The sequence below is a fragment of the Ambystoma mexicanum genome, chromosome 1q (assembly GCF_040938575.1).
Source record: "Ambystoma mexicanum isolate Mex_15411 chromosome 1q, UKY_AmexF1_1, whole genome shotgun sequence".
In the NCBI taxonomy this organism is placed as follows: Eukaryota; Metazoa; Chordata; class Amphibia; order Caudata; family Ambystomatidae; genus Ambystoma; species Ambystoma mexicanum.
Genome location: NC_090922.1, coordinates 1,166,071,137 through 1,166,088,510, shown reverse-complemented (window position 1 = coordinate 1,166,088,510; position 17,374 = coordinate 1,166,071,137).

Genomic DNA, 17,374 nt, shown 5'->3' with positions numbered 1-17,374 from the left:
AAGAAATGTATGGGAATTATAAAAATTGGTACATAAATAATATGAGAAAATAGAAATACAATCCTGACGGGAGAAATAAACAAGTTGAATGTCAGAAATGTAGGAAAGGAAGAAGGCTTTAAACTGGGTTGGGCAATGTGTAGTTAAGAGGATAAACGGATGTCTTGGCGATAAGTATCTCCACTGTTTCAGTGCCAGAGGGAGAAGGAACGAAAGCAAAAAGGGGCATACAGAGGCTTGGGCACAGGGAGCGGTTGAGGCAATTGAGGACATGGGAAATGTGAAGGGATATAGGGAGAGGCAAGAGCAAAGAGATAAGGTGGGACAAGATCATGTATACATTCAAACATTATGTAGAGTAAATCAAAATGGAGGAAAGGGTCAAATGGAAGAAAAGTAATAGAATGAAGAGGAGGAAATAGACGTGTGTGGGGATAGAACACTGCAGTATTCTGTCTGAATACTACAGGACACAGACTCGTGAGTTCCATGATCAGCAGCATGCGATCTATCACATGCGAGCGTCATGGAATCCTGATGGCATCTTGAAGAATAACGACATTGACATCTGGAGTCCAGTGGGGCTCACATCTACTGTAACTTGCTCCCATATATTTATATTATATATTCACGAATACTTATCATTACATATCTCAGTTAGTCAGCACAGGTTTCTTGGCATCATTGATTAATATATATATATATACACTTCAAGTGGCAATGAGGATTTCTGAGCCCCACCGCCCCTCTGACTTCAGCTGCTCCGCCCACCCGGCATCACAGCAGCCACCATGAACAAGAGCCTCCAATAGCAACTTCTGTGATCTTTCTGCAAGCCGCTCCGCACCACGGGCATTGTAGCGGCCATCATTTAAAGGTACTTTCACTTCCTTATTCAAATATAGGAGCGTACACACTTCCTCATTCATTTCTTCTCGTCGGCAGAACTTACACATGCACAATGAAAGCCACTGCTCCACATTCATATACATGTGTCATCATTTAAAGGGGAAGCACACCATACGAGCCCACGCATGCACGGAAGACCCGGAAAACGAAAATAAACAAAGCTTGCGAATTCATGCTAATTATATATTTATTATATAAAGCAAGCTAAAAGAATATAAAGTCACAATCAATACAATGTATACCAAGAGCTTATAAGTATATGATATACATGCATTACTGAGAGGATCAAATACAAATATGGAATGCAGACACTTATGAGAATATGTATGTGGAGAGTAAAGAAACAAAATAAATAACTAATATACCACATACCTACGGATTGAAACTCCTGTCAATCAAACCTTGCAACGTGTAGATTTGTATATAGATGCATAAATGACTGTCTAATAATATACAGACAGAGGAGTATAATATTGAATATATATACATACAGTTTATAAATCTGAACATCTCTGGCAACATGTCTTTCAACAGTGTCCCTCCACCCATGTTTTTCTTACCTGAAGATGGTGAACCTGTAACTCCATGGAAGAGATGGATTAAATCATTCGGACATTATGCAGGTGTTGTATGCAGTCAAAATTGTAGTGTAGAAAAGAGGAAATCATTATTGTTACATTGCTTGGGCCCAGCCGGTCAAGAAAAATGTGAAGATTTACCAAATCCACCTGCTGGTGACGATATTGACTCGAATGAATATAAACACACTGTTAAGAAGATAAGCAAGGAAGATACGAAAAGAAACTCAGCACCATACTAGAGATATACATTTGGGAAGAGATTGCAAGAGGAAGGAGAAAGTGTTGAACAATATATAACAGGTTTGATAAAGTTATCGAGAACATGTCATTTTAATGAGCAACTTGATGAAAGATTAAGAGACCAGTTAATGTTAGAGTGCAGCTGTACTAATATGAGGGAGAGATTATGGTCAGAAGATGATCCACCGCTAGACACTGTGTTACGTGTAGCAAAAGAGGTCGAGCACACAGAGAAGTGTGTGAAAGAATTAGAACGCAGAGTTAAGACAACAGAGATTAACCATGAAACTATCAAACCCAATACCACGACCTTAAATTCCAATACCAGTAGTGAATCAATTGCTCAAATAAATGATGCAGTTATCAAACGCAATGTACCCAGAAGAACACGCAAATCAGCATGGAGTGACGACAAAAGAAATAGAACGTCTTTTAGAGAACAGATATGAGAAGGAGAAGTCCAGGCAGACAAAGAAACAGCCCAACAAGGAGGAATCCAGGCAAGTGTTTCAGATGTGATAGTGTTGACCATTGGGCAGATGGCCCAAACTGTCCAGCTTTAAAAATAATTTGTGGCACATGCAAAGGAAAAGGACACTATGCTAAATGTTGCAGAATTCGGAATGCATCGACAAATTGGATAGGAGTCAGTAACCATAGTGAGGATGAAGGAGATGAATGTGTATTCATGATAACAGATTATGATAATGAAGAAGAAATAGAGAGTCCAAAAGCAACCATATGTGTAGATGGAACTGACATGCACATGATGATAGACTGGGGCGCTAAATACACACTTGTACCTCAGAACTTGTGCAACAGAAGCAAACATGAATACTTGCATGAACCTGATATTAAACCCAGAGCTTATGGAGGAATAAAGATTGATGTAATAGGATGGTTGCGGGGCACACTTAAATTCAAGGACAGAAAAACAAATGAAAAAATGTGTATCACGAAAGTGGGGAGAACGCCTTTATTGAGTTGGACGCACCAGAGTAAACTCAAAGTGAAGTTGGATTATCAGTAGAAAATATTACAACGAAACACAATGAAATAAGTGATATTATGAAAGGAGCTTTTAGAGCAGAAATAGGATGTCTTTGTGGGTTCGTTCATGAGATCAAAATGAAACCTGGCCATGTTCCCATAGCACAGAAACTATGTGTAGTTGCATTATCTATGATAGATGAAGTAAGAAAAGAAATTAAAATTTTAGAAGATCAAGCCATTATAGAGAGTATTGATGCAAGTGAATGGGTTTCACCGTTGGTTGTCCTCAGGAAGGAATCTGGGAAGCTGAGAATATGTGTAGGCATGCGTGAGTCAAAATAAATGTGTAGTTCCAGACAGGCATCCACTTCCAAACATTCAAGAAATTGTCTCCACCATAGATCTGTCAACAGTATTTTCTACATTAGACCTAACATCAGCGTACCACCAAGTAAATTTACAAAGGACTCCAGGAAGATGACGGCATTCATCAAACTGGATGGATTATATCAATATAAGAGGATGCTTGTCGGGTTGGTGTCTGCCGCATCTGTTTTTCAGAAAATAATGCACAAACTCTTTAAAGGTGAACAAGGAATCATATGTTTTCAGGATGATATTTTAGTAAATGCAGATGACCAGAAATTACATGATGAGAGATTACAATATGTGTGTAGGAAACTGTATAAAGCAGGAATGACTCTGAGCAAAGAAAAATGCAACATTAACTGTTCTGAAATTGAACATCTTGGACACAATTTTAGCGGAAGATATTAGACCAAAGAAACAACTAGACGAAGCTATTAAGAATATGCCTAAGCCAAAATCCAAGAAGGAAGTCCGCATCTGAATTGGAATGGCTGAACACTATTCAAAATGTATACGTGATTTTGCATTTCACACTATTCTGTTACGTGAACTTATGAAAAAGAAAGTTTTTGAATGGAATACAGAGTGTGAAGGGAGTGACAGGAAAACTGTAATCACCACGGATGCCAGCAACCTGCCTTTAGGAGCAGTTGTTACTCAGGAAGCTAATGGGAAGGAGGTTCTAATTGGTTTTGCATCAAGACTACTGAAAGGTGCTGAGAAATCGTATGCTGCTATAGAAAAAGAGACTTTGGCCATCAAATGGGCAGCAGAAAAATGTAGGAGTTTTATCTGGGGTGAGGAAGTAGAATTCCATACTGACCACAAACCATTAGTTCACATCAACATGAATAAGGGTTTGGATAAAGTTTCAAACCGAATCAGAAGATGGGTCATATTATTGCAAGAATTCAATTGTACTATGCGGTATGTGCCAGGGGGGAAAAATGTTGCCGCTGATTGTTTGTCTCGCCTCACCAATATTTCTGAAGTGGATGATGGAAATGAAAATGACTCAGAAGTAGTGTTAAGTATAGAAGCAGTGTCTATACCACTGCAGGAATGGAAATAAGCAGAAATACAAGATATCTCTATGATGCGATTGAGGCAACTTATTGAATGTCAATGTCCTTTGAGGAAGGCGAAATTTGAAGAGATGTGTCTTACGGATTATTGAAGAGTCGCTGGGGAGCTCAATATAAAAAGCGACATGATCATGAGAGGAGACAGAATGATTGCACCGGCAGGAGTGCTTCAGAGACTTGTTGAGTTGGGTCATGAGGGTCACCAAGGAATAGTGAAAACCAAGCAAAGGATACGGAATGACTTTGGGTGACCAGGGGGTGACCTTCAAATTGAGAGATCCATTTGAGATTGTATCCTTTGTAATCAGAGTGATAAAGTGTGTATGAATACAAAATATCCAATGGTCATGACAGAAATTCCCGAGAAACCATGGGATGAATTAGGTATGGATATTTTGGGACCAATATGCAGCAATGGAAAGCAACACTTTTGTTTAGTTGTAATTGATTTGTTAACCAAATAGGTGGAGGTATTGATAAAGCTGTGCATTACTTATAAAACAGTTACTGAATTTTTATATAAAATTTGTGGGAGACAAGGTTTTCCAAAAAGTATTATGACTGGCAATGGCACTCAGTTTTGCTCAAAAGAAATGGAACATTTTTGTAAAGCAAATTCTATAAAAGATAAAAAGAGCACCATTTATCATTCTCAGAAAAATGGCGTAGTTGAGCGTTTCAATAAGGTACTTAAAGACGCCATACGCTGGGCCTGGTCAAATGGGTTAGAACGGGAAAAGGCGATGTAAGAGAAGATTGTTGGTCACCGTTTCTCTCCACATTATACAACTGGTTTATTCCCGTTTGAGTTGAGTAGAGTACGTAAGGCTAACACTAAATTAGTACCGTCTTGTATGGGGAGAGAATCTGATGTAAGGAAGGAGTTTGGATCGGTGTGTGAGAACATTAGGAACATGCAACTCAAAAATAAATAAGCTCACGATTTTTATCTGGAGGTGAAAATGTAATATGCCCAACAGTGGGGGGGTTGGTAAGAATCAAACTTCCTCCTGTTCTGAGAGATGGACCATGCAAATGGTTCAAGCCCGTAGGAGTAGTTGAAGTTTTCAGACATGCAGTGAAAGTAGAAGATAGAAGAGTCTGGAATATGGAGACAGTGTGTGTGATAAAGCGACATGGTAACGATTCCAACCATAGTAACAAGAACACAGTTAAGGATAATGGTACATAGATTGTTAGTGACTCATGTGGAGCGAGGAGAATGGGAAGTGACAAAAGAATGCAAAATATTTCCTTGCAGAAAGTTACCACAGATATTCCACGCATGTCAAGATGGGGAAGGGTCAGTCACAGACCCCGTTACATGGAGGACTTTGTGTAAAGATTGCATTGGTGTATAGATGGCAAAGGAAGGGAGATGTGCAGAATTTTGTCTGAATACTACAGGACACAGACTGAGTTCTATGATCAGCAGCATGCAATCTATTGCGTGCAAGTGTCATGGAATCCTGATGGCATCTTGAAAGATAACGACATTGACAACTTGAGTCCGATGGGGCTCACATCTACTGTAACTTGCTCCCATATATTTATACTATATATTCACAATTATATATTCACGAATATTCACAAATTCTTATCATTAAATATCTTGGTTAGTCAGCACAAGTTTCTTGGCATCATTGATTAATATATATCTTCACACTTAAAACACACATAGAGGAGACCAAAGAGGGGCAAGGTGGAATTAAGGAAAGTCCAAATAAGAGGGACAAATAATCCAGACGGCAAAAAACAGTGGTGGGGATAAGGAGTTTTGTGGCCTGAAATGACAGAAAACGAGGGATTGAATGAATATTGAAACGGTGGAGTAACCGATATGACTAGTGGTTGAAATATGGTGGGGAAAGAATAGAACTGGGTCAAAGGTGACACCCATGTTGTATATAGTAGATGAGGCCGGTATGAGGCTATAGGGAAAGAAGAAAGTGTGAGGGAGAAGAGGCATGAAAAAATTGAATTTTGGTCTTTGAGGGGTTTAGGTGTAGGAACCGAGAATACATCCATTACTGGATAGATGAATGGCAGTGTGAAATGTTAGAATTGAGAGAGTCAGAGAAAGAGGAAAAATAAAATCAGAGAGCCGTCAACATAAAAATGGGAGGAAAGATTAAAGGACTCAGTAAGTGTTAAAAGTGAAATAGTTTAAATGGAGAAAAGTGAGGCACCTAATACTAAGCATTGAGGAACACCATTGAGAGGGAGGTGAGGAATAAGTGGTGCCAGCCAATGAGGCCAAGTAGAAATGGTTAGAGGGATAAAATTAAAAATAATGATGTACATCAATGGAGAAACCTAATGAAGCATGAGAGGAGAGTAAAATGGGGTGGTTGACCATGTGAAACAGAGTGCAAAGATCCAATAAAATATGACTAGAGAGAAGAATATTGTGACAGGCAGATAGAACAGAATTAGAGATGTAGATCAGATTGGTTTCCATAAAATGAGAACAAAAGCCAGATTGAACAGGGAGGAATAGTGAATGAGAATTGAGAAAGGATGAAACTTGAGAATAGTGTTAAGATCCTTCAGAAAGCATCCCTTTTCCACAGGGGAGAGACCATTTCCATTAGGCTAGGGAGGTGTGGATGCTAGCTAATAGTCCCCCTAGGGGTGTTAATGGGAGGACCTCATGCAGAGGAATTTCCCTCCTAGGGACAAGGATGCAAATCAGGGACACATCCCCATTAGCTCCGGATCCCTTAAGGTAATAATATGGCCCAAACCTCTTTTTCCTAGACTTATGTTGGAAACAATGTGTTATTATACTGGGTCAGGCTAAGTACAGGGAGGAGCAAAAACTTGAACGCTACAGTCAAGTGGGAAAAACGCTCAACCAGCTATTGTCAATGGAACTGAAGTTACGCCAGGGCGTATCCTGCTATATCGACACGCCAGAAACAAACAACAGCAGAAGAGAGGTTGAGATAGAGAGAGAGAGATTGTGAGGAAGATACAATTGGAAAGAGAGATCAAGGTCAAGGTGAAGGTAGAAGCTGAAGGAAGACTTGAGAGGCTCGAGGGAGACAAGTGGATGGTGTGATTCAAGAGAACGCTCAAGAACATTTATCAGGCTGAGTTGGTGTTGGCAGTGGTGGAAGAAGAAGCAGAAAGTGGAGTAGGCATCCCACACAAAGGCAAAATCCCAAACATTATACAAGTGAAACCTGGTGGGCGGTGGGCAAAAGAATATCCAAGAAAGAGGAGAATCTGCATTGCACTCTAGCGAAACAAACATGTGTTATATGTGAGATGCCCGGAAAGCATCGAACCAGTCAGTTGGGAACCGGCCCAATGGAAGGATGGAGCATGGGTTGTCGTGGCACGACCTGTAAGGGGTGGGCCATGTAATCCGACATCTACGCTGAGACCGCTACCCCAGCTTTCACAAAGTCACATAGGCAGGCTTGAGAAGCATCCAAAGTGATGGTGGTTGAACGATTCCTACATAAACGTCAGTCGAGTCCATAACCAACCCTAGAACAATCAGCAGTACAAGACCCAGGAAACAAGTACCCAATGAGAGAAAAAACGGTCAATTGTCACAAGATCCCGAGCAGAACCAGTGAAGCCTCGCAACACCAAGAGTCAGTAACAGGAGTTGTTAAAAATCCAGGAAGAAGCCGAGAGCAAGCTAAGAGAGCCTTGGAAAATAGGCAACAACAAGTTAGTATGATGACCTGTTCACTAAGCGAACAAGTATAAAGAATGGTTAACTAACAAAGAAGTAACATTCACCTCAGCATTTGTGAATTGAATCTGTCTTTAAAACTCCAACCCAAGCTCCCCCCTGAAATTTTATTTGAGGGGTTATCTTCTCAAATTTGCGAAAGGAACAGGAAACCTTCCATGGGTCTTCTGGAGCATCATTAGTGAGAACAAAGTTCTCAAGAGGAATTTCAAGGGCAATCATTGACAAAGACATAACATCACAAAACACATGGGAAATAGAAGTCCTCCTGTGCGCATCCCAGAATCATTTAAGGCTGGTTTTCTGAACAAAAACCAATCACCCTCTGTCAAAAGGCTATTCCAAACTTATGATTGGTTGACACCAGATCCTGCCAAGAGTCCAGTCCTTTCAATCTAAGGGGTCAACACTGCCTTTTTGAAATAATAAGAAAACCATTGGCCTTGTCTTTGTCGTTGTCTTCTCTTTTGAAAAGCTGAGAATCAGGCCTCTTTCTTTTTAACCTGTTAACATCCCTGAAACCGAGAATACTTGAGACTGTAAAATCCAAAGAAACCAAGAAGGTAGTGAATCACTTTGAACCACAATTCACTGGCCATCTCCTCAAAGGTGTGGTGCTGGTGAGTCGGGAGGAGCTCAGGGAGCATCTTTGCTGTCCCAGGGGCCCATAATAAAGAATATCAAGAAAGCCACATGGGTGAGTACCTCCATAAAGGAATTACACGTCTTGCTAAAACAATAAGAAACATTGGAGGAGAACCAGCTGGGAGAAGGGAGTCATTCTCTTAGCTCTATAAGGACCCTGTAAAATTGTTTTTTTGTTTTGTTTGTGGATTACTGATGAACACCCCGTTTCTTTACTTTAGGTAGAGAAACACCATTAGAGTTAAGGACAGATACGTTATTTTTATGTTAAATAAAGGTGTATAGCAATCATCACAGCACCACCTGGTCAGTCTCTTTATTCCTTATTGCCACAGTAGATAACTCTTTCAAGTAGTTTAGGAAAGAAAGCGAGAAGGAAGATGGTGAGAAAAATAAAGGGGATGATGGAACTAGCAACATTTCTTTTTCACAATTGGAATAATAGTAAATTGTTAAACCGGAAATGAAAAAAGGAATAGCCATGGAGATATTAAGAATGTAAGTGAGGTAAGAGTTAATGTGAGGATACGTTAATGGAATTAAGGTTGGAAACAGGTTTAGAGGAATTGCTATGGAATGAGCATGAGAATTAACCGAAGCATTATCAATGTCACTAACAAAGAAAATGGAAGAAAAAGATGCAAGAGTTGGCTCAGAGGAGGGCAGATTTAGGAGCAATATTGGAGTAGGGACTGGGTGAGTAAACAAGGATCACAAAGAAGAGATGTTGGTGGGGAAGTAGTCAGGAACGACAGCAAAACAAAGCAAAGAAAGAGAAGAAGAGAGGTATATGAGAGGGGCAGATAGTAAGCAATGTAAAATAATGCATTTTAGCCATACGAAGTGAGTAATCTGAAGAAGAATGAAGAGCAGATAGGTTGCAAGGTCAGAGCGGTTGTGGCCTTTCTCCCATCAGATTTCTGTCTTTTTATGAGAGGACCTCAGAGAAAGAAGAGAAAGGCAAAGGCAAGGTTTTAGGGTTTTGCAACCTTTTGGGAGAAAGTGTGGGAGGGATTGTGAAAATAAGGGTTTTGTGGAAGTCGAAGGTAGCTTGCTCAGCAGATCAAATTGGGTAATACTGAATAGTTGGTAAAGAGGAAGAGAGAAAGTGGCACAGTTAGAAGCAGTGCATACAAGGCGGTTGGGGAAAGGGGAAGAGGGGACAACTGGTAAAAGGGTAACAAGGGAAGATTAGGTATGGGAGGGGTGAAGTCATGGCCCTAAATGCTCACAGCAGAATGAATACAACTCTCCAGGGAAAAATGCCCAAGAAACTCTTGCAAGGATAAGAAGTGTTTATTTACACTAAAATAGGTGTGTCAGCAAAGAACTCTGCTGCCATGGAACGTTCTGCCAAAACGTGTACAAGCAGAAGCTTAAAACGAGACAGAGCATCATAGGTTACATCATTGTGCACAGTGGAAACCTGCATGGCTGGTTGGTGTAACCCTATACATGGTCGGCCTGCTCCATAGGGGATACCATGTCATTGATCCCAGCCCAGACCATCTGTTTTCCATCACCTGGGTCTGCTGGGCTTATCGTCTCCAGGGAACCAAGGTCAAAGGGGTAATTAGCTACATTTATTAACTGTGCTACTCTATTATAGTACAGTGCATCTGGCATGCTCACAGACTGGCACAGCGGGAGTCTGGAGGTCACATTAACCCACGCATACTTGACTCATCCTGATCGCATCTCTCGGCTTCCAAGGCTTCCACCCTCACTTTTGAACTATAATGTATCCCTCCCGGTACCTTGCATTACAAATCATGTCATTATGAAATAAAGGTGGGACGACCATGCTCTTAAATCTTTTATCTTTGATTGGTTTATTGTCGGTGGTCTGGGGTCAACTGGTATCTTGTAATGCAGGGGTCTCGTGACTAGGGCATTTGTATTTATAACTCGTAGTTGGCTGGGTGCGGGTTGGAGGCCTGCTCCAACCTGTTTGTGATAACACATACATCAAGGTGCCTAGTATTGTGTTGTAGCCTGGCACGGCTAATTCTTTCTAGAACAAACATATTGGTAACAATTTTAGAACAAAGAAGTGTTTCTGTGGAGGTTTGTGTAAGTAGAATTGCATAGAGTATCCTCTGGGACCACCACATTCAATTAGGTCTACAGGTGCAAGCAAAACCAACCTTTGGTATAAGTCTGTACTAGACAGTTTTGTGGCAGCGAGCTGAGGGAGCCAGACTTATCTCAAGAGGGAATGTGAGCATTAAAAGTGGTTACACAGAGGTCTTACGATCACAGTGGTTCAAGTAGACACTTACTCTCAAGGTTTCTTGGTAAAACACTTATTAATTTATTACACAATCATTTAGAAAACATTCACTGAAGGAAGGCAACCTAATATTATACACAAACACACTACAATAGCAAACCAATACATTTCTGAACAAATTAGGCTCCCCTGAAATAGGAGCAAAATGGCATTTCAGTTACTTTCAATGGGAGTAAAAAGGCACAAGTTAGCAGAATAGATCACAAATACTTACTTAGGCAGTGCAAATAGTTATAGTTCACTAGAGGACTTGATTCAGTTCAACAGGCCTAGGCCAAAGTCAATGGACTAGTGTCTTGGATAGGAAAGAGCAGTTCTTGAAGTAAACGGTACAGTCTTTGCCAAAGTTCTCAGAAGAGGTTAATATGAAAAAGAATCATATGTTGGGTCATAAGCTGATTAGGACTGCAAGTTGGGAAAGTTCCACAAACTTTCACCGTGAGAGAAGCCTTCTCTCAATAGGTTTGCACAGTACCGTAGTATGAAGCAAAAGATGCAGCTGAAGACGTTGGTTCCTGGCAGTCCCTGCAGATCTCACTGTTCTTGAACCTCAGTTGTGGGGACAAGAGGGAAAACATCGGGGGACTGTTGCACTGCACGGGATTGTCGAAAAATGCTGACAAAATGGAGTCACTTCAGTTCGAGTAGCTGTTCATCAAGCACACAAGCTCGTGTCCTTCCCCCTGGTTAATCCTAACTAGCTCAGAGAATGGTATCCAGGTGGTTTACGAGTTGATTGGTCCCACCAACTCAAAGGAAGAAGTCGTCCTTGAAGGGGCTTCTCTGTCGAGGTGAGCTTGGCAATTCGGACCTGCAGCAGGGCTTCACAGGGCAAACCAAAGGTCCAGGAGTTGCAGCAACTGTCCTCTTCCAGCTCGCCTTTGGTTCTTTCGTTCCAGTGGTCGACTCTGCTTTCCAGTCTAAGAGACTCACCTTTTAAACAGTTTTCTCCCATTCATTCCACCCTAGCTGCCACTCACCCAGCAGGGTGGCTGTCCTTTCTGGACAGTCATCCAGCCCATCACGCCAGAGTGCATTTGGGTCTCCAAGAAGACTAAGCACAGAGAGTTTCGGGCACCTCCCTCACTTCCTGCCCAGCCCAGACACTCAGACAACAGAGGCGGTCTTCAGCCCTGAAGCCCAGCAAAGGCATAGAAACAAAGGACCAAACCTGCTTTGGCACGCAGAAACAAACTCTAGAAGGACCTTTCGAAAAAGTAATGGTGAAAAATGAAGACTGGGACCTGTTTAAACAAAGGGGCTTAAGGCGCGATCTTGAAAAAAATGGCTCCAGTGATTTTTAGCTACCGGTGTTCGCGATCGGGAAAAATCATGGTAGTTCATTGTAAAACCACTGCCACCAGCCATTTTGATAGAAAAGGGTAGCATTTGACTGCTACATGAGTATTTCAGACACAGGGGATACTAGGTAACCCCTCCAGCACTCTATAGGAAGATAGTGTGGGCTGGGTCTAGGAATTTAAAAAGACTAGTAAAGTCAATTTAACCTTACATTCTCTGGGAAACTGTAGTTTATCCCAGATAAGGTATTAAAACCTTTGGGAAGTCTAAAATGACACTGAGGGTGCTGTAACACACATGAAAAGATGCCTATGGAGGTATCTTAAAACTCTATAATCAAAGAACACAAGAGTAAAACATACATCAAAATACATGAAAGAGTGGGAAAAAAGGCTCACACTCTTTCCAGTTAAAATAATCAAGTCCTCAAAATCCAGCAAAGTTTCTGGGGGTCTCTAAGGTGAAGGGAATTAGCACATTTCTGAGAATTTTCCCTAACACTCGTCCCCCCAGACTAAGGGACAGGAGGATTTAATCCACTCATATATGAATCTCCTTACTCGAGTTGGTCAAACATTCTGGCGAGACCATCAGTATTTTGGTGATTACACCCTGACCTGTGTTCAATGGGTAGCATTTGACTGCTGAGTATTCCAGACACAGGGGATACTAGGTAACCCCTCCAGCACTGAGGGTGCTGTGTAACACACATGAAAAGATGCCTATGGAGTTATCTTAAAACTCCATAATCAAAGAACACAAGAGTAAAACATACATCAAAATATATGAAAGAGTGGGAAAAAAAGACTCACACTCTTTCCATTTAAAATAATCAAGCCAGTCCTCAAAATCCAGCAAGTTGCTGGGGTCTCTAAGGTGAAGGGAATGAGGACATTTTTGAGAATTTTCCCTAACACTCGTTTCCCCCAGACTAAGGGACAGGAGGATTTAATCCACCCCTGGATGAATCTCCTTGTTCGAGTCGGTCAAACGTTCTGGAGAGACCATCAGCATTTTGGTGATTACACCCTGACCTGTGATCAATGGTAAAAATAAACCCATTTAGGGTGTATGACCATCTTATCAATTTAGGATTCTCCCCCTTAATCTGCATTAACCATCTCAAGGGTTGGTGGTCAGTCTGAATCACAAAAGTAGATCCATTCAAGTATGGTCTAAACTTCTTCAGTGACCACACAACAGCAAAACATTCTCTTTCAATGGTTGCCCACCTTGTTTCTGGTTCCTTCAGCTTTCTGCTGATGAAGCAGATGGGGTGCTCCCTACCTTTCTCATCCAGCTGACTCAGAACTGCATGTATGAAACATCTGTTTGCACAATGAAGGTTTGGCTGTAGTCAGAAGTTCTTAAGACTGGAGCATGACAAAGGGATTTCTTAAGTGCTTCAAGTGCCTTGTTGCACTTCTCATTCCACATGACCTTTTTAGGAAATGTGGGTGAGGAGACTACGTAGTTCTCTATGAAGTTCCTATAATAACCAGTGAGACCTAAGAAGGCTCTCACTTGGGTTTGAGTAGTAGGAGTGGCCCATTCTTGTACAGCTTTTACTTTGCTAGGCAATTGCCTTATTTCACCTCCTCCTACCTCATGTCCAAGGTAGACCACTTTGCTCTGACTAATTTGACATGTACTTGCCTTTATGGTCAGATGGGCCTGCTCAAGTGCCTGCAAAACATATCCCAAGTGGTCAACATGTTCTTTCCAAGTAGAGCTGAACACTGCAATGTCATCCAAGTATGCCATGCAGAAGTCCTCCATCCCATTCAGAACTTGATTAACCATCCTTTGGAATGTTGCAGGTACATTCTTTAATCCAAAAGGCATTCCCTAAAACTGGTAGAGGCCTGCTGGGTTGAGAATGCAGTTTTCTCCTTGGCATGGTCTGTCAGAGCTATTTGCCAATAGCCTGACTTTAGGTCAAATGTACTGAGGTACGTGGCTGAACCAAGTTTGTCCACCAGATCATCTATCCTAGGTAAAGGATGGGCCTCAGTCTTAGTAACTGCATTTAGAGCTCTATAGTCTATAGCTCGTGAAACATTTGTGTACGAACGCAATACAAATAAAATATCATATCATATAGTCCACACAGAATCTCAACTCTCTGGACCCGGCCTTTGGCACTAGCACAACTGGACTAGACCATGGACTGGTAGAGGGTTCTATTACCACGAGATCAAGCATCTTGTTGACCTCAACCTTTATGTAAGTGCTGACATTATCTGACATCCAGTAACCTCTGCTTTTAACATGTAAACAGTCACCAGTGAGTATATCATGCTGGCCCCAAGGGGTCAAGCCTGGTGATAGTGAAAACAGGGAGGCAAACTGATTTAACAGAAACATGCACTCCTCCTGTTGTTCCAGTGTCAGATTAGAAGATAGATTAACTTCTTCTATTTTCTCATCTAAAGGTTGTCCCTTGACGAGATCAGGTAGAGGTTCACTCTCTTCCTCCTCTTGAGCTGTAGCTAGAAGCAAAACTCCCACTTCTGGTCTTGTGACATAGGCTTTTAGGCAGTTGGTGTGAAAGACACTGGGGGCCTTCTTAGGATTGCCTAAGTCCACCAGATAGTTGATCTCTCAAGTTTTCCCACAACCTTGAAGGGTCCTATCCATTTGTCCTGTAAGGCCCTCTGCCTTGTAGGAACCATAACTAAATCTTGCTGGTCTTGAATAAACTCAACCATGTTGGCCTTCTGGCCATGCCAATGCTTCACTAGAGCCTGACCTGCTTTTAAGTTATCTGATGCTTCTGTCATCATGTGTGCCGTTCTCCTCCGGAGACCTAACACATAGGGCCTCATCACGAGTCTGGCGGTAACCCTTAAATGCGGCAGTAGCGCTATTACCGCTGCATTTAAGGGTCCGCCAGATCATGGCTTCGGCGGATTTCCCCCAGCTCTCAGCTGGGGGAAATCCGTGGCATAATTGTCGATTTTCGGCACGATTTACGCCGGTGGGAAATCCGCCGGCAGTAATAGCACACATTTTCCCCATTGGGCCCAATGGGGAATGAGGAATTCCCGAATGGGCCCAATGGGGAATGGGCAATAGCCCTTCCACCAAACCCGTGATTCGGCGCTAATAGCGCCAGGGTGTTTGGCGGTAGGGCTATTAGCACTGACGCTAATAGCGCCAGCGGTACCGCCCAACTCGTGATGAGGCCCATAGTCAGTGACTCTCACTGGCTTGGGAGAAGGAGCACTCTCCAATGTCTGCATGTCTAAATTGCATACAATATTATGATCATGTGGGCACCTTTAGGATGCCCCCTTAGTCTATTACAGTGGGGCTCGCCTCACCTTAAGCGTTTAGGGGGTGGGATGGGACTTGCTCCCTTCCCAACATTCCCCCTTTTGTTACTTCTACAGTAACCAACCCCGACCATGCATGCACTCATTCTCCCTTTTCACCACCTCCTCATATGGTAGGGTCACCTTCTCAGGTATCCAGGCCCTATACATGGACTGTAGGCTCTCCCCTGATCGGGCATACTCCTCAGGCATGCATTCCGTATAGGTACATCCCCCAACTCCTGCCAAGTCCACCCATACTTCTTTATAATTCTCAGGTTCAGGGGTGTAAAAATAATGGTGTGATACAGAGGATCTATTTCATCTTCATAGGGGATGGGGACCATGTGAGGGATGTGGTGGTCAGTTTGTATTTCAGTATCTTTCATATTGTGAGGTACCTTTGAAACCCCAATTGACACCATCTTCATTGCGCTGGTAGGCACTGCTTTGGTACAACAACAGAGGCCCATTTGGCAGGTGCAGAAGACGACCAAGATGAACATGATGACGAGCACCAGCATCTTAATGATGATGCCCAACCAGGGCGGGGCCCAATGGAATGCCACATAAAACCAGAAATTTCCTTGTATTCCTCCTTCTTTCTTCAGGTAGACTCCTAGACCATGTACAGCTGTAATTATATGAGATAGTGCCCTGTTTTCTGTGTCTTCGGGAGGTGTGAATGTGCAGCAGGAATCTCCAATTTTATGGCACACACCTCCTTCCATCACTGTCAACATATTGAGGACGTAGCGTTTCTGCATCCTCAGCAGTCTTAGGGCATGCAGATCTACCTTTATGACATTGAACCCATGCTCTGTATCATTTAGCAACTGGACCAGCTTCCAGTGTACAATTTGCAACCATTTTGTATTGGCCACTGCCTATACGCCGGGTAACAATAGCGAAGCGTAGAATGTCTCTGCTGAGCTGAAAGGTCTGTATTCATCAGGGATTTCAGCAAGCAATGAGGATGACTCTCAAGATAGGTAGTTTGATCCTTTCTTCATCCACAACCTTTCATATTGCCCTCCTCCCGGTAGGATGCAGAACTCTGGTGGTGGTTACAGGTTCTGTTCTTCAAACGCAGATGAAACGGTTGGGGCAGTATTGGGAATTGTACCTCCTTGAAAGTGCTCTTCTGGGATAACTAATAGTGCTGAGTGCAGCATTGCCAGCGAACAGTAAGCCCCTCCATGATGGCGGGAGGTGCAAGTACGCTTTTAGGCCCCAGACCCAGTAGTAATCCATCACTGCTGCCGTGCCTCACTTCAGGTCTGCAATCAGAAGGGCTGCTCCGTTAGAGCCGTTTCTTCACTGTGGAAGCAAAGTTCAAATGTTTCTTCTCGGTGCACTTTCACTGGTTTCTCCATTGCTGCAATCCATGTCAATTTTGTGGTATGCTTTGTCCAAATTTGTGAGCAAGTTGCTTCCACTCAAGCAGGAGTTCCCCTTCATATTCCATGAAGCCCTCTGCCAAGCAGCTGAGTGTGGACTCTTGCCATCTGTTGTTTATATATTTAAGTCCTTGGATCACCAAATATGGTTGATGCAGGCATTTAATGTCTCTCTGATTATTGTTCCATTGCAGGGGATCTGGATCCACAAGCTCCAGTTGGGCGGTGTGTGTCAGGAAGGTGTCTTTGACCCTATATAGCCCAAGATGAACCAGGCACTGTGCCTCTATGATTGGTACTTCTTGTGGTACTAATACCTTGGGTGCCCCGACGTGTGCAGGATTAGTGAATATACATAACAGCTGCCATTCACTGTTTCTTTCCCTACTACACTCATATCCAAGTACCAACTGTTCGGCATTTCAGGGTGTTGCACATCTTCAATAGCATCAAAGCCTAGCCCCTGGTAGGCATCATACTTCTCCATTCATGCTTCTCGCTTTATTCTTTATATGGCCCTACTGGTTT